Genomic DNA, 18,490 nt, shown 5'->3' on the forward strand with positions numbered 1-18,490 from the left:
ACAACAAATGAACCAAACATTAACTAAGCACCACATTGCACAATATAACATACTCCTAATAGAAGATCAGACAGTTAACCAAACAGTTAACTACAGCCAATTGTAGCAATTGTATTGTTTCTCATGTATTTACTACAGCCAAATTCAATTTATTCCTCACATGGCATACAATATCAGAATGCACCCACAATTTTGTAAAGATAAATTTGATTTATTTCTCACATGGAAGACAATACAAAATTGCAGCCTGAAGAATTGAACATCACATTTGCAGAATTGAACCAAACAGATAACTGAAGACGACAACTAATTAACAAAGTAGTTAATAAGTGAGCACCACACTACACAACATATAGAACATATACACTAGAGCAACAGATTGCATGGTAAAATTAGATAGCACAATTCACTAGAATTTGTGAAGGAAAGGCAGGAGCAGCACATGCAACGGGTAAACCAAGCATGCTTAATCGACGTAGCTAGCAAATGGCAAGGTGCTCCTTCAACATCTGGGGGTCGGCACGGATGGCATCCATCACGACCTCATCCGCACGTGTGGCTGCAATTTGCCTCTCCCCTGCCAAATGCTCCTTGAGGTCGCTATACTGCGTGCACCCTGGCTTAGGCCGACGCTTATTTGGTGGAGGGGTCGGTGATTTGGGTGGAAGGTGTCGCGCTCGCGCCGGTGGTAGGGGCATGTGGGATGTGGAAGGAGGAGGAGGAGGATGGGGGTCGCGTGTGGATTGCCTGCCTAGATAGGCAAGGCCGATGAGCGTGAAGGAGGGTCGCCGACGAGGAGGCGGCGGCGTTGCAAGCAAGGAGTGAAGGTTTCAACTTGGAAACGAAGGCGGAAAGAGGGGAAATGTGGCTTTTGGTAAGGGGGAGGGGCGGGGAGGTAGATATTTCCATGGAAGCCGAAAAATTTGGAATCACTTCAGCCAAAAAGCTGGCGCGCACAGTGTCATCAGACACGGTCTCTTATTCAGAACTGTGTATGATATATGAACATCACAAACGATTCAGATAGCTTAACCCGTGTGTGTTGAGTTTGAACGTCAAAAATTTTGGTTCGAATTTCCCTAGTTACAGTGGTCATCCACGTCATTGCATAATTTGGGTACCCAAAGGAGAGTAACTATGTGCGATCTACTTGATTTATAGTACTATACACCGACGGTGCTCCAAGATATTTTGTGCTGCATCTCACATGGTTGGTGATAATAAACTGTGTGCGATATACTTGATTTATCGTCTTGATCATTTGAATTACGTAATAGGGTCACAGCTACAAAGGATGGTGTTTGAATTGTTAGAACTTTTATCTGCAGTGAACCTGCAACTATAGGTGTGTCATCAAAAAATTGGAATTATTCAGGGTTCGTTTGTACATTTTTATACATTAACTGGGTTTTCCAGGCATTTTATGTGCATAATTCAAATTTGAAAAACATGCACATGCTCCAATGCATATAAACTTATTGAAAAATAAAATATGTGTCCTTGGTTGCATGCTTAGGTCCCATGCAAGAAATAAGAGTGAATTTCAAACACCCTGCCACCATCACTCGGCCACAAACATTGAGATACCTGGTTTTTAAATTCTAGTAAATCCCAAACTCGTCTAAAATTCATGAAACTTGGCATGCTATCATGTCGCGGCATCAACATGCCGTGGTAAAATTTTTGTCCCATTTGGGGCAGGTTTGGGTATAAGCTTCTCACAAACCAGAGCTTCTCAAAACAAGCGTGATGGTTTCGGTAGGGAATATGCCACCTTTGGGGATGGAACGATATCTGTTGCCTCTTATTGCTTTCAAAAAAATTCAAGTGTCAACATAGAACAACAAGAGTGTTGTGTTCAATTTTGGATTTTTTGGGGTTCGTTTGGACATTTTTATGCATTAACTGAGTTTCCAATGCATTTATGTGCATAATTCAAATTTGAACTACATGCACATGCTCCATTGCATATAAATTGGTTGAAAAATAAAATCTTTGTCCTTGGATGCATGCTTAGGTCCCATGCAAGAAATGGGAATGAATTTCAAACACCAGGGCACTGTTGATTGCCTGCAAAACATTGAGATGCCTGGTTTTTAAATTATAGTAAATCCAAAACTCGTATGAAATTCATGAAACTTGGCATGCTATCATGGAGGGGCATCGACATGTCGTGGTACAAATTTTGTCCCATTTGGGGCAGGTTTGGGTATATGCTTCTCACAAACCAGAGCTTCTCACAACAAGCATGATGGTTTTCGGTAGGGAACGTCCCACCTTTGGGAACGAAACGATATCCATTTGCCTCTTATTGCTTTCAATTTTTTTTTCTCGTGTCAAAATAGAACAACAGGAGTGTTGTGTGAATTTTTGTGATTTTTCAGGGTTCATTTGGACATTTTTATGCATTGACTGAGTTTTCAATGCATTTATGTGCATAATTGAAATTTGAACTACATGCACATGCTCTAGTGCATATAAATTGGTTGAAAAATCAAATCTGTGTCCTTGGGTGCATGCTTAGGTCCCATGCAAGAAATGGGAATGAATTTCAAACACCATGGCACCGTTGATTGCCGGCAAAACATTGAGATGCCTGGTTTTTAAATTCTAGTAAATCCAAAACTCTTATGAAATTCATGAAACTTGGCATGCTATCATGGAGCGGCTTCAACATGTCGTGGTACAAATTTTGTCCCATTTGGGGCACGTTTGGGTATGTGCTTCTCACAACAAGCATGATGGTTTTCGGTAGGGAACGTCCCACCTTTGGGGACGAAACGATATCCATTGCCTCTTATTGCTTTCAATTTTCTTCTCGTGTCAACATAGAACAACAGGAGTGTTGTGTGAATTTTTGTGATTTTTTCGGGGTTCGTTTGGACATTTTTACGCATTAACTGAGTTTTCAATGCATTTTTGTGCATAATTCAAATTTGAACTACATGCACATGCTCCAGTGCATATAAATTGGTTGAAAAATCAAATCTATGTCCTTGGGTGCATGCTTAGGTCCCATGCAAGAAATGGGAATGAATTTCAAACACCACGGCACCTATGATTGCCGGCAAAACATTGAGATGCCTGTTTTTAAAATTCTAGTAAATCCAAAACTCGTCTGAAATTCATGAAACTTGGCATGCTATCATGGAGCTGCATCAACATGCCGTGGTACAAATTTTGTCCCATTTGGGGCAGGTTTGGGTATATGCTTCTCACAAACCGGAGCTTCTCACAACAAAGCATGATGGTTTTCGGTAGGGAACGTCCCGCCTTTGGGGACGAAACGATATCCATTGCCTCTTGTTGCTTTCAAATTTTTTCCTCGTGTCAACATAGAACAACAGGAGTGTTGTGTGAATTTTTTTGATTTTTCAGGGTTCGTTTGGAAATTTTTATGCATTAACTGAGTTTTGAATGCATTTATGTGCATAATTCAAATTTGAACTACATGCACATGCTCCAATGCATATAAATTGGTTGAAAAATCAAATGTGTGTCCTTGGGTGTATGCTTAGGTCCCATGCAAGAAATGGGAATGAATTTCAAACACCAGGGCACCGTTGATTGCTGGCAAAACATTGAGATGCCTGGTTTTTAAATTCTAGTAAATCCAAAATTCTGTTAACCATTCATGTGATGCCATGTGTCTTGGTTTTAATGGCTGTAGGAGGTGTCGTGCGGATAGTTGCTTGACCTTGACTGAATGGGAGGTGTGAAAGCATCGTCCGGTGCGCAGGCTGACCGAGAGGCATGCAAGCTATCCTCGAGTGCGTAGGCTCACTAGGAAGCGTGCGAGCTGTACGTTGCGCAGGCTCACTGGGAAGCAAGCCCTTTGACTTCCATGGCCACCCGCCTTGCTCGCATCCTCTCCATTAATGGCGCCCAAGCCACAGTTTAATTCGCTTTTTAAATATAAAACACTCGTTGCAAACGTTTTAGTTAGAACACCCGTATGCAAACCGACAGCTTCCCTGGGAAGCCAAGAGAAAATGTGCCGAGCAGGATTTTGTCGGTGTTTTGGGAACGGGGGTCCCCAGACTTGCCTGCCTGCGGCGTGGCTCAAAATGGGGCCCAGCACGGCCCATCTTCATCAACACAGACCCAAGACCCTCGTGAGGGGCCAAGCCTCGCGGGGCGGATGACACGGAGCTTCCTTAGGCACGGCCTCATCAGGCTGGCTCGCGAGGAGGCGGAGAGATCAAGGTGGGGTACCTCACGAGGTGCCCGTGACGCAAGCCATGACGACCAAGGGTGCCAGGCGGGCGCCAGCCCGCGCAGTGTCCTCCTTTCCTCTTTGGTGCAAAGGGAGCAAGCGCAGACGGGAGCATCAAGCAAAGGCACCCGTTTCGGTGCAACGAGACCAAGACCAGTCCAACGGCAGGGAGGAAGTCATTGTGGAGCCCAAGCCAGCGTCACCACCAGAGCCTTTGGCAGGCGAGGACCAACTTTAGTCAGGATAAGTGTACCAGATGTTCCCCTTCAAAATGGCCAATTGTTGGCGCCCTTCCAGCTCAATATTTGGGAAGAGGCCCAGGGCCTTTGCCTATAAATAGGACTAGCCACCCCCAGGGTAGAGGGGTCAAAATGGAAATCAGAGAGAGAATCGAGAAGAGAGAGAGAGAGAGAGAGAAGGGCGACTGAACTCCTCCTAGCAGTTGATCCCCCCAGCCAAGAACAGACCCTCGCGAGGCTCTTCTTCCTTGTATTGCTCATCATCATCAGCCCAAGAGGCAATCCACCACACCACACACTGGAGTAGGGTATTACACCACAACGGTGGCCCGAACTAGTATAAACCCTGTGTCTCTTGTGCTGTTCTTTCCATAGCTCAGATCTTAGCGAGGCAGAGGGGTGCAGGTAGGTAGAAGGCGAAATCTCCGCGCGCACCCCAGTGTTCGAACCTCAAGGGTCTGCCAGAACCTGAAATCCGACATTTGGCACGCCAGGTAGGGATGCGCCGGAATTCGTCTTCCACCACCCCGTTCTCCTCCGACCATCGCGTCCATGTCTGACGCTCGTCGGGCCCGCGCCGAGCGCCGGGCCGCTCTTTCTTCCCGCGTCGCCCAGACGGCTCCTGTCGGTGGGCGTCCTGGCCGTTCCCCGTCACCTGCCGTCAACGTCGCCATCGGCCCGGCAGGGGACGAGCAGCAAGCGTTGTCTCAGCATCCGTCCGTGCGGCAAGACGGCCGCACCGCTACTCCCTCGCTCACCCCAGCTGGTTCTTCGTCTCGCGCGCTCCGCGCACCCATGGAGGATCGAGCTGCACTCATCGCGGCAAACGAGCTCCTGCGCTACCGTCCCGTCGACGACGTCTATGAAGAATGGCTCGACCGCGTCACCGAGCTCGTCCGCGCCGCAGGGGGCTCTCCTGCGCCGTCCATTCCGCTGCACCGCACCCCGCCCCACGCGGGCGACGAAGCTCCGGCGGCGCCCCAGCCACCTCCCCCTCAAGAAGGCGCCATGGCTCCAAGGCGCATGGCCCCTGGGCGGAACCCGCTCCGTCAGGTGCCAGCGCGGCAAGAGCAGAGCTGCCAAGAAGTCCCTCGCCCGCAAGAAGCTGCCCGGGCGCTCTCTGCTCCAACACGTCGCGACCATGCTCCTGCTCCCGCATGTCAAGACCCCGCGCTGCTCCCAGCTGTAGCGCATGGGGACATGCAAGACCAAGCTCTCCGTCACCCAAGGCCTCCCGTGGCCACAGCAGGCTGCCGTGCCTTCACCACCGAGCTACGCAGCGTCGCGTGGCCCGGCAAGTTCAAGCCAGACCTGCCTCCTCGTTACGACGGCACGGCCGACCCTGCGGAGTTCCTCCAGCTCTATGAACTGGGCATCGAAGCTGCCAACGGAGACGAGAAGGTTATGGCGAACTGGTTTCCCATGGCGCTCAAGGACGGGGCCCGCACCTGGCTCCTAAACCTGGCTCCAGGCACAATCTCCTCCTGGGACGAGATGCGCACCCGATTCATCGCCAACTTCCAAGGCACTCGCGACCGGCCACCCGCCGTGAGCGACATGCGCCGCATCAAGCAACAACCCGGGGAGACCGTGCAGAAGTACATCCAGTGCTTCAACAACGCACGCCTCACGATTCCCAAGGTGACCGAGGAGGCCATCATATCAGCCTTCTCCGACGGCGTGCGCGATGTCAAGATGAAGGAGGAGCTGGCGATGCATGAAGACCTGTGCACTTCCATGGAGTTGTTCAACTTGGCAACCAAGTGCGCCATGGCTGAGGAAGGGCGTCTCTCCCTCCTCGAGCTGCCTGCCGCAGACCCAGAAGAGAAGAAGCCCAAGGCCAAGGATGTGAAGCACAAGGGAGCTGCCGTGCTCGCGGCAGAACCAGACACCAAGCGGGGCAGAGATCAGCCCAAATCTTCCAAGGGCAGTCGGTACTGTGTGTACCACGACCTCCACACCCTCAACACCAACGAATGTCAAGAGCTCCGAGCCGTGCGAGAAGGAAGGATCGGACGTCGCCCGGACCACAGTGACTGGGGCTACGGTCGAGGAGGAGGAAGGAACACAGGATGCTAGGAAGACCGCTGCCCGCGCCAAGGGTGGCGCGATCAACCTCGCGAGGATCGCTGGCAAGACCCGCCTCGCGAGGGAGACTGGAGGGATCAGCCTCGCGAGGATCGCCCGCAAGGCAACGCAGGCCTCCCTCCGCTGCCTCCGCAGCCAAGGAGAAACGAGGACCGCCATCGGGACGAGGGGGCTGGGGGCTTCCAGGAGCCACGCGCGATGGCCTGCATCCTGGGCAGGGCTCAAGCCCCAGCCTCTCAACGCATCTTCAAGCAGTTCGCCCGGGAAGTGAATGCAGTCCTCCCCAAGCTCGAAGCCACGCGCCCTCTCAGGTGGTCGGCGTGCGCCATCACGTTCAGCTCAGCAGATCAGCTCAAGTGTGTGGACATAGCCGGAGTCCTCCCGATGCTTTGTTCCCCAATCATCAGCAACGTGGTGGTCACCAGGACCCTCATCGATGGCGGGGCAGGGCTCAACGTCCTGTCCGTGGAAACATTCAACAATCTCCAAGTGCCCTACAACCAGCTTCAGCCAACCAAGCCTTTCTCCGGAGTCACCGACGGCTCCACGGTCCCGATTGGGCAGGTCCGCCTCCCTGTCACCTTCGAGGCACGCGACAACTACCGCACCGAGCTCATCAACTTTGACGTCGCTCACATTCGCCTGCCGTACAACGCCATCCTTGGGTACCCAGCGCTGGCCAAGTTCATGGTCGTAACTCACCACGGCTACAATGTCCTCAAGATGCCAGGAAGTGGCGGAGTCATCACGGTGCCCTATGAAGAGAAGGACGCGGCGTGTTCCCTGGAACGAGCCTTTTAGGCCGCATCACTGGAAGACCCGGATCGCGGAAGCAGGAGGCTTCCCGAGACCACCCCCAAGAAGAAGAAGACATCGTCCGGCCCGGCCCCTTAGGAGGCAGGCCCCTCAAGGCCCGTGCCTACCCAGGGGGAACCTCCTTCCATCGCATAGGAAAGCGCGCCTGGCGCCCTCCTCAAGCAGGGCTCGAGGGCTCTCCCTTGGAGGGCCACCGACCTGGCTAAGGTCACGAGGGAGGCGCTTGGGCACCACATGGAGGCGTGTTTCGAAGCATGTTTCCCTCAAGAAGGAGTAAGGCAAGGAGGGCCAGACCCTCAGGAGTTCGTCAGCAAGGCCATTCAGGAGCTACAGGAGTCAAGAGTCATGAAAAGCGGCCGCCGCCTACCAGCTGTGGCTCCCCATCCAGGCGAGGATGGTGGGCTGCGCATCTGCATCGACATACCAGGGCTCAATCGAGTCGCCTCTCTAGAGCGCCTCTGGCCCTCGCGAGTGGGGCGCAGCGAAGGTCCACCCCACATCTACTTTCGCATGCCTTACGGCTTGCCGAACGCGGCTGCCGCGTACCAGCGCCTCATGAGGGGCATCATGGAGGCTCAAGAGGCCAGGCGTTCCGCAGCCCTGGCAGAGATGGAGATGGTCCGCGAGGAGCCACCAGCGCCTCCGGAGCCTCCCGAGGCCCCTGGCCTGGGGGCTCGTGAGGATCGGCTTCCGCAGCCCACCGAGTCTGCTACACCAACACTCCTTCGTCCTCAACATCATCAGGTGACATCTTTCGAGTTTCATTTCCAGCTGGGAGCGCCCCCCAGGGCTGCATTATTCCCAGGCCGCGTGGGTCCGTCCCTGCGGCATGTATCCCTTTTATTTCATGTTGTTAGCTTACTTTGTTGGGGGCGCCCCACGGGCTGCATCATCCCCAAGTCGCTCGGGCCTGACCCAGTGATGTCCGCCTTCCTAGCATCTATTTGAATGAATCCACTCCTTTGCGGCTAATGTGTTTGACCTAGCTGCCCGCTCAACTGACGCCAACTGATGGAGCTGCTCCCAAACGGCATGATGCTTACGCATGGGTCCGTCCCTGCAACGCCGACAAACCAGAATGGCTGAGCTCTGGCTGTGGCAGCCCCGCATGGCACCACCTCGTCAAGCCTTCGGTACCTCATCGCCCCTCGGAAGCAACCAACGGCTGACTGTGAAGATTATCCTTTTTGGAAAAGGCCCAGAGCCTGTGAAGAAGGCGGATGCCTGTGAAGATTATCCTTTTTGGAAAAGGCCCAGAGCCTGTGAAGAAGGCGAATGCCTGTGAAGATTATCCTTTTTGGAAAAGGTCCAGAGCCTATGAAGAAGGCGAATGCCTGTGAAGATTATCCTTTTTGGAAAAGGCCCAGAGCCTGTGAAGAATATCCTTTTTGGAAACAGCCCAGAGCCTGTGAAGAAGGCGAATGCATGTGAAGCTGTCGTGTTTTGGAAAAGGCCCAGAGCCTGTGAAGAAGGCGAATGCCTGTGAAGCTGTCGCGTTTTGGAAAGGGCCCGGAGCCTGTGAAGAGGGAAAATGCCCGTGAAGCCTGCTTCCCCCAAGAAAGGCCCGGAGCCTGTGAAGAAGGCCAACGCCTGTGAAGCTCGCCGCCCGTGACACTCTCACGTAATAATGAGTTGGGGCTGTACACGCCCCGGAGTCTCAGGAGCGCCGGCCTCAGGCCCTGGGGCTCCCTCCCACGCCCAGTGGCAGCACTTAGCTCCGCGCTGGTGAGAAGACATCGAAGACTAGATTAGGTGCCGGACACGGCTTTTTCATTTGCTTTCCGCAATTGGCTTGTTCATTCTCATTCGAAGTTTTATTGAAGCTGTTGCCGTCTTTGGCTTGTGGTTCTTTGACTTTTCACTCTCCTGCCTCAATTTCTCTTATGCAAGGCCTCGCGAGGGGGGCAGCTGAGCGCCCTCGCGAGTGTTCCTGTCCTAGTCGTTCAAAGGTTTCGCGACCTGGGTCCATTACAGGAGCACCCCTCCAGTCTGTGCCCCACGGGCACCGCGACATGAACACAGGGCCTGGGTCGGTCGCCCCCCACGGCTGGGGCCGGGAACTATCCATGAGCGGGCACGTAGCCGGAAGGCACGGTAACGGAAGCAAAGCGATGATTAACAGCAATAACCCAAACACGCCCCCGCGTGGCTCCACGCTACTGTCTTTTTACGCAGGAAAAAGGAAAAGAAAGAACAAATCAGACGCAGCTCACCTCACACCGGCCTGCAGGGAAGACTCGAGCTGCCTCCGGGGCTCAGGAAGACTCCCTCTCGCGCTTCACCGAGGCGCGACGGCGGGCAGACACGCTACCACCTCCCAAGCAGGTATGACGGCGTGGAGGCTGACCGCAGCCACCGCTAGAAGAGTCGCCGCCTGAAGAAGAACCGGTGAAGCTTGGGGAACCCTGAGCGCCGCCAATCACGCAAGCGCTATCCTCTCCATCATCGCCGGGGCTGGGTTCCCGGCCGCGGTCGTCATCCTCAGGGCAGCATCCTGCGCGGCGACCAACTTCCCCAAACACCCTCACGTAGAGAGTGGCATCGCCTTCAAACTTGAAGTGCAGGGTGCACTGACGGCTTAGGCCACGCGCGCGGGCAAACGTCTGCCAACCGCGGGTCAAGGCCAGGCTCCCGGCTGCGGAGACCTCCAGTGAAGCCCATGAGGCCCGGCTGCAGCAGCCGTCTGCCTGAAGCCAGAGGACGCCCGGGGCGCCAGCCGGGAGCTCGCCGAGGAGGAAGCGAGGAAGTTGAAGCCAGGTTCTAGTCGGCTCCGATGACCACACAACGAACTCCGGCAGCACCTCTGCAGCGCGAAAGCGCGGCCTAGGGGAACGCGTGACCGAAGTGCACCCCCCGGCCGCAGCAGTCCGCCCGTCACCGTGTTGGAATCATCTCCACGGCCGCGGGGAGCTGCCGTGGTGGCCACAGGATCTTTGGGGGGGCGCCCTCGGCCGCGCTTGGGCAGGGGAGAGGCAGGCTCAACCTGGCGAGCCTTCCCCTTCTCTGCAGCCAAGAACCTCCTCGACGGGGCCATGAAGAAGAAGGAGAAGCAAGGGGGGATGAACTAGAAGGGCGCGCGCCGATCCGTACTTATAGCCAGCGAGGGCCAACTGCCGGCCCCACGATCGCAGGTAATCATGACCTGGCTTGCATGCAGGGACTTGTCCAATCCGTGCAGTTGCCGAGGCGCCGTGGGGAAGTGTAGACGCCCACGTCCAATCAACCGCCACGCGGCGCCCAAGGCCGCAGGCTGTTAGGGCCCGCGGCGCTTCGCTCTTGCCCTTTCGCCTCCCTGCACGGCCATGTCCGGGCGCGCCTTGGGCCCGGGGGCTACTGTCGGTGTTCTGGGAACGGGGGTCCCCAGACTTGCCTGCCTGCGGCCTACGGTGTGGCTCAAAAGGGGGCCCATCACGGCCCATCTTCATCAACACAGACCCAAGACCCTCGCGAGGTGCCAAGCCTCGCGGGGCGGACGACACGGAGCTTCCTCAGGCACGGCCTCATCAGGCTGGCTCGCGAGGAGGCGGAGAGATCAAGGCGGGGTACCTCAGGAGGTGACCGTGAGGCAAGCCATGACGACCAAGGGTGCCAGGCGGGCGCCAGCCCGCGCAGTGTCCTCCTTTCCTCTTTGGTGCAAAGGGAGCAAGCGCAGGCGAGAGCATCAAGCAAAGGCACCCGTTTCAGTGCAACGAGACCAAGACCAGTCCAACAGCAGGGAGGAAGTCATTGTGGAGCCCAAGCCAGCGTCACCACCAGAGCCTTTGGCAGGCGAGGACCAACTTTAGTCAGGATAAGTGTACAAGATGTTCCCCTTCAAAATGGCCAATTGTTGGCGCCCTTCCCGCTCAATATTTGGGAAGAGGCCCAGGGCCTTTGCCTATAAATAGGACTAGCCACCACTAGGGTAGAGGGATCAAAATGGAAATCAGAGAGAGAATTGAGAAGAGAGAGAGAGAGAAGGGCGACTGAACTCCTCCTAGCAGTTGATCCCCCCAGCCAAGAACAGACCCTCGCGAGGCTGTTCTTCCTTGTATTGCTCATCATCATCAGCCCAAGAGGCAATCCACCACACCACACACTGGAGTAGGGTATTACACCACAACGGTGGCCCGAACCAGTATAAACCCTGTGTCTCTTGTGTTGTTCTTTCCATAGCTCAGATCTTAGCGAGGCAGAGGGGTGCAGGTAGGTAGAAGGCGAAATCTCCGCGCGCACCCCAGTGTTCGAACCTCAAGGGTCTGCCGGAACCTGAAATCCGACAGATTTCTACAGCTCTTGATCGCAAACAATTTAGATAGAACACCCATATGCAAAGTGAGAGCAGCGCAGGATTTGTTCATCCCTTCAACGCAAATGGTTGTTTTGGATGACCCGTGTGCAACCACGTACAAACAATTTGGTAAGATTTGCATCTGTCATATTGGGTATGTTGCCATTTGTCAAACTGGAAAGATTTACATTTGTTGATCTAGTAACATTGCCATTTGTCAATCCTTGTAACAGTGTGATTTGTCAAAATATGCAGCTAGAAATCATTAGCACTATGTAATTTTTGCAACTAAAATTTAGTAATTAAGCATACATTTCATTCATAGATGAAGCAATCGTTCTTAATTTATACAAACAGTTCAACTCGACAGCTGAACCGACCAAACTTCTCCCCAATTGTTGCCAACCACATATCGAAATAGCTAGGTCAACTATATATACTAGCTAATTTTAAGTACGTTGTACAGTTCGACCACACATCTATAGTCAGATGAACTTAACAAAATAGCCCCTAAATACTACTACTATCACGGAGGGGCTTTGCTACTTCCGGCAGCTTCTCCTCTGCCGAGCATGCTCAGTAAGAGCAGAGGAGGAGCAGGAGCCTACCGACGAGCTGGACAAATGTAATACGGTACCTGTCGCTGTTGCACGTTCAGCGACGCTCGCCAGCTCGAATGCCCGCTGCCGCTCCATACGATCCCTCTCGAAGCGGCCGGACTGCTAGTAGATCTCCTGATTCCTCGCCTCTACATGCCGCGGCCACGGCTGCGGCTGCTCGATGAGGCGCTCATCCTCCTCCCGCAGGAACTCAATGTAGTGTGCAAGGTTGTTGGCGCATGTGCGGGCCTCCACCTCCGCCTTCCTCCTTTGAGCGACAGTGGCGGAGCGGGTCATGATCCCGGCGGTCGATGGTGGGCTGGCGGCCACGGTGGCCGACGATGGGGTGGCGGCCATGACCACCACCTCCCGCCTTCCGGTCGCGGTGGCAGAGCGGGTGATGGCCACGGCGGCCGGCAGTGGGCTGGCAGCCATGACGACCACCTCCCGCCTTCGAGCCGCGGCGGTAGAGCGGGAGATGGCCCTGGCTTTCGACGGTGGTGTGGCGGCAACGGCGGTCGGCAATAGCTGCCGGCGGGTAGCGGTGGCGGAGCATGTGGTGGGTGTTCCACACACACCCAACAAGCATGCCACGCGCACTACACTACACCGGGGACTGCGCCACCACCGCGGTGTAGCCTCCCAGCTGGAGCTGTCCTCTGATGATGGCGGAGTGGCTGAGCGACGATGATGGACCGGTGCCATTGGCTATTGTGGGAGAAGCAGGCGAGATAAGATACAGGGAGGGAGGGGAAATGCGACGCAGGACTCGCCGGCTGTGAGGGTTTTTATAGCAGGCCGACAAGCATTGCGATTTTGGGGGATTTCACCGAGTCGGGTGGGAAGCTTGCGCGGGAACCTGCAAGGTAGCGTGGGAACGGGCTCACCGACGATTCATTGGCGCCACCGTTTGGTCAAAAGAACACCCACACGCGCTACGCAAGCTTGCGATGTAAGCCGTCTGCGGTAGTGGGGTGACAAGACGTGCGAGAGGAGGACGAGAGGACATGTACACATACAGTTAATAAAAAAACATTTGCGAGTTAATTACCTACTATACCCCCGTCCTGTATTATAAGTAGGATTTAACTAATAAAATACGAATGCATGTCGCCATAGATTATATTGTTGGAGTCCTATATGAACATAGTTTCTAGCTATACAATTTTTGTAACATGCATTAACACTTTTTGGTTAAATTTAAGGTTATACACTAGAAAGCGTTTGCCCAGAACACACACGACTTATTCCATCACAAACAGCTCTGATGGATCAACTGTCTGCCACGTATCGCACACGCAACTCTAATCTGATTCGTGCTTGATGTCTCCGACATCGCTCGCACAGTTCATCTTATTTGCCACGTACCACTGTGCCGTCCTCTGCTCGCGTCCCTCGGCAAGCTCTGCTTGCCGTTAGGCGCCGCAGTGTGCTGTGCTCGCCATTAGGCGCCGCGGCGCGCTCTGCTCGCGTCAGTCGGTGCACTCGTCTTGTGGACAACTTTTCCTTGAGGCGACCGCGGAGCGCTCTGCTCGCGTCCCTCCACGCGTGCTCTGCCAGCGGTTGGGTGTGCACACGATCATGTCGAGGTGCCCATATGCATGCGGTTGTGCTGCGCGCGTTGCCACGCGATGCAGTTACGTGCGGCACGATGGAGTTACGCACTGCAAATTAGAACTGCCATCAGGGCCTGCCGATATTCCTGGATGTCCGGCTTCCCCTTTAATTCCCGCCGCCATTATAACCTTAGTCTCTTCAACCTTTCGATCATGCCCCACAACACAAGAAGCACACCCACAACGACACATAGAGAGGGGATGTCCGGCGGCGCTCCAATGGACTTCGACGAGCATATAGTGGAGACCCGCGCGAGGGAGACGGATCTCTCTGTGGTATACACCATCGACCCGGCCGTGGTGGATGACTACATCAACAGCGTTGAGCAGTTGCTTGCTGGAGACAAGTACAAGGTGGTCGGCATCGACCTCCAGTACACCGCCGGTCGTCCCGGCATAGATCAAAAGGTTGTCGTCGCCTAGTTGTGCCCGCACCATCATGTCCTCATCTACCACTACTGCATGGCCACAGAGCCTTGAGACCGTGTCAACAGGTTTGTCAATAGCACCAACTACAAGTTCGCCACGGTGGATACAAAAGACGATGTAAAAGCGCTCAGTGTTACGGGCTTGGCCTGCAAGAACCTTGTAGAAATATGTGACCATTAAAGGGTCTGGGGCCGCATGAAGCAGGACTCCCTGGTTGAAGCGGGATGCCAAGAGAACAACTCCCGTATCCTGGCACAAGGCCTGGATGCAGTAACTAGATGAACCTCACCTTAGGTTCGTGGCCAAGAGTGTGCACACATGCTACGAGATGCACAGGCGGATCGTTGACATGAGGAAGTGCCTCGGTACCCAAATCGATGAGCCCGGGTCGAACCACAAGTAGAGCAAGCGTCACAAGAAGTAGATGATGATCAGATGATCGTTTATGCTAGTTAATCATGCATGTAATATATAGTTTACTTTATTGGTGTGTGTGGAAATGTCATGTGTGTAGTAGCCACCTATGTAATTATGCATGTAATAGTTTACTTTGGTGTGTGCAAATGCCATGGTTGTAGCAGCCACCTATGTAAGTGGATGTTTAATTTGGTTATGCAAGCATTTCCTTATAAGTGTGTGTGTGTGTGTGTATATATGTTGTTGTTCTGTATGCAATCCCATCGCACAACACACACCTCTTATTAGCAGCAACCGTCTGTGTTATTTTCGGTCTTCACACACATTTCTGATTATAGACCTGTTTGTCGCGTATCACACACATCTTGTTAAGTTGAACCGTTTCTGTTCTCATGTCTCAACGCAAATAGTTCATCCTAGTGAACCGCATGCCGTATATCACACACACCTTGATCTAGCTGACCATTTCTTTTGTGCTGCCTAATCACAAACAGTTCATCCGAGTGAACCGTATGCTATGTATTGCACACGCCTTCATCTGGTTGCCCGTTTCTTTTGTTCCTCTTCATCGCAAATAGTTAATTGAACTCAACCGTATGCCCTTCATCGCACATGCAACTAAAATCTGAACCGTGTTTGATGCATCCGTCATCGCAAACATTTTATTCATTTTTGACGGTTTGTGATTATTGCATCGCACACAGTTTCTTGAAGGGTCTCTGATCATAGTGTCACGTTAGCAGCATCCTGCAGTAGTGAGTTCCCGACTAAACATTGTTCACTGGAGTCGAACAATGTTTCCTTCAATGGCAAACTCGAGTTCTGGGAACCTTTCGTAGGTCGGGATATCCAAACTCGTGCAAAACATTGTTACATCAGAATCGGAACAATGTTTCTTCAGCAGACAACTCATTTCTTCATGAATTCATAACTATGTTTCTTCGCCATAAAACATTGTTTTGCGCAGACTGAAATGTGTTTGGCCTTCTGTGATATCGCACCTGACTTCAACCAACAACAAAGGAGGTGAAGGTACAACCATGTTTTCAACGTCAAATGATAGACTTAAGTTAGCGTTCACCTGATCATGTATTTGCATTGCGCTTCTTGTGACTGGACCGTTGATGATTGGTGGTCTAGCGCCCATGGTTGGTATGTCCTCATCAAATAGGGGCGGCATATGGTATTTCATGCTACTAAGCATTGTCCACCATTGATCTTGTCTTTCCCGGCCCAAAAGAAGGAGCAGAGCGAGGAGTTTATGTCGTCGAACACCCACTGCGGTACATCTAGAATCATTAATTAATGAATGGGTCTTGCCGTGAAGACTGATTTTACTAGGATGAGCCTACCCACCCTTTGGATGAGTCCACGTTGCCATGCTGGGACCATGTGCCTGATCCTGGTCGAGTAGTGGCTGCCAATCCCATCTTGAGAGCTACGAGATGGCGAGCTGGATGCCGAGGTATTTGCAGGGGAACGATCCCATTGTGCATTGCAGGATCCTAGCCACCCGGTTGTTGTCCACCTCTGATCCACAGATGATAATCACGATGTACTTCCTGTAGTTGACCCTAAGGCTCGAGGCTTCTCTAAAGATGTCGAGTGCTATTCTCAGAAAATTCAGATCCATGGTAGTGGGCTTGACGAAGAGGGCCACGTCATCGGCATAGATCGAAAGATGCTGCATTGTTGTAACTCCAGAGAAAGAACTGACCACGCCCTCGCGCTTAGCCTTAGTAAACAGCGTCGAAAGAACCTCCATGGCAACCACGAATAGAAGGGGGAGATCGGGAACCCTTGTCGTAGTCCTTGTGCATACACAAAACTGCGACTCGGGACTCCATTGACGATCACTTTAGTCATGGCCGATTACAGTAGGATCGCAATCCATCTGATCCAGGTGCCTCCGAACCCTTTTTGCCAGAGTACCTCGAAAAGTAACAGACATGAAAGGGAGTAAAAGGCGTGGGTGATGTCGAGCTTGAGGAACACACCTTTCTCCCTCCTTCCATATATTTTCCTCACCACTTGCCTTACCAGAAGATAGTTGTCTTGTAGGTTCCTCCCAACAATGAAGGCTAACTGGTTGGCCACCAGAGTTGTGAATGGTGAGACCGGCAATCATGGTGGGAGAGAGAGAATCTAAGTCGGCCTCACTTCTTTACCTGGAAGTTTGATGGCATCATGTGCATGGTCGGAGCAAAATAAAAATTCGAAATGGCAAGATTCCTATATTCACTAAGAAAAAAAGAGTTGCTTAGTTAACTAGGGAAAAGCAAGCGAAAACCAGAATGCTCAATTAATTATGGAAAACCGAGTGAAAATCGATACAACCGCTAAGCGGCACACATAAGATACCCCAGTCACACCACTTCAAAGAGGGTCACACCAAGACAACACACAGGTGTCATTGTCATCACTCCTGCCTAGAGGCGTCATCGCCATCCCTAAACTCTGAGCAAACGACTCCGACTTAACTGTAGGCGATCATTGACTCAACCCACACTGTAGAGGCCACGCGGAGCTGTGTGAAGATCCACACTAGAAACTCAGCCATCTACGACTAAACATGACTACACAGGCATGGGAGATATTTATTTATTACACAAAGGAAATATCAATTCCTTCATATAATATTGACACGAACGTGCAACAACAAATCCTTTGCAATTCAAAAGAAAACTACTCCCTCTCTAAAAGAAATATAATAGAATTTAGATCATTACTTTTCGTGATCAAAACACTTTTATATTTCTTTACAGAGAGAATGCAACTCTGCCTTGCTATTGAACAACTAAGCTTTGCAAGTGGAAGTGTGTTTTTCCTACACAATATAGAAAACAATGTAATGCTATAATGTCATATCCGTTGATTACAGAAATTGGAAAAAAACTCCTCTGATCCATATTACTTCTCGCTCAAATGGATGTATCTAGTCTCGCTAAAATGGATGTATCTAGACCAGATATATCCGTTTGAGCAAGAAGTAATATGGATCAGAAGGAGTAGTTTTCTTTTACTTTAAATAAATTATGTGCCTTATGTAATTTTACTTTATTACCACAAGAGCCAATAAGAATGTACTGCATGGAGTTATGTTTCAACCGATGTTTTTAGCCATTTTTAGATCTTGTATCAAGCGTGAGTGGTTATTGCGGTCTTTAAGGCAAGATATGGTGAGTGCATCTATAGGTATCCCTTTTATGTTGGTTCATTGCAACTTTAAATCTTCGATTGATGATGTACAATCAGAGGAAGAAAAGACTAGTATGACCAATGTAATTTTATCTTTTACTAGTTGTTTCACGTCTAATTCAATTTCTATTGTACTGGCTGTTGTTTTCCTTGATAATTACGAGAAATAAAATGCCAAAAAGGTTGTAATTGTAGTCACTCTAAAAAATAGTAACAACCATACAAATTTAACTATCAATAAATATAAAACTAGCCCAACAAAGGAAGGAGTCCATGTGGCTTTTTAATTAAGAAAAAAAAGATGTGACACACAAGTTTGACCCCGTGGAATTCAATTTCAAGGTATGAGATTGCTAACCAGACTTCCTGCTCGGTGACCCCGCGGAATTAACCTATATATCTAAAAGTCGCCCAGAGGGATTGAACATACATTGGCAAGAACACACCACTACACTCCCACAACCAGACCAAGAGCCCATGCACCAATGTTTAGATATACATTGGACTTGGACTGGCCTTAGCTATTTCATAAGCCAGGCAGATGTGCATGGTAAGAGGTTGTTCGATCCGACACCTTTTGGCTTATAAGCTGAAGTGCAAAA

This window comes from Triticum aestivum, chromosome 2A (assembly GCF_018294505.1).
Source record: "Triticum aestivum cultivar Chinese Spring chromosome 2A, IWGSC CS RefSeq v2.1, whole genome shotgun sequence".
Classification (NCBI taxonomy): Eukaryota; Viridiplantae; Streptophyta; class Magnoliopsida; order Poales; family Poaceae; genus Triticum; species Triticum aestivum.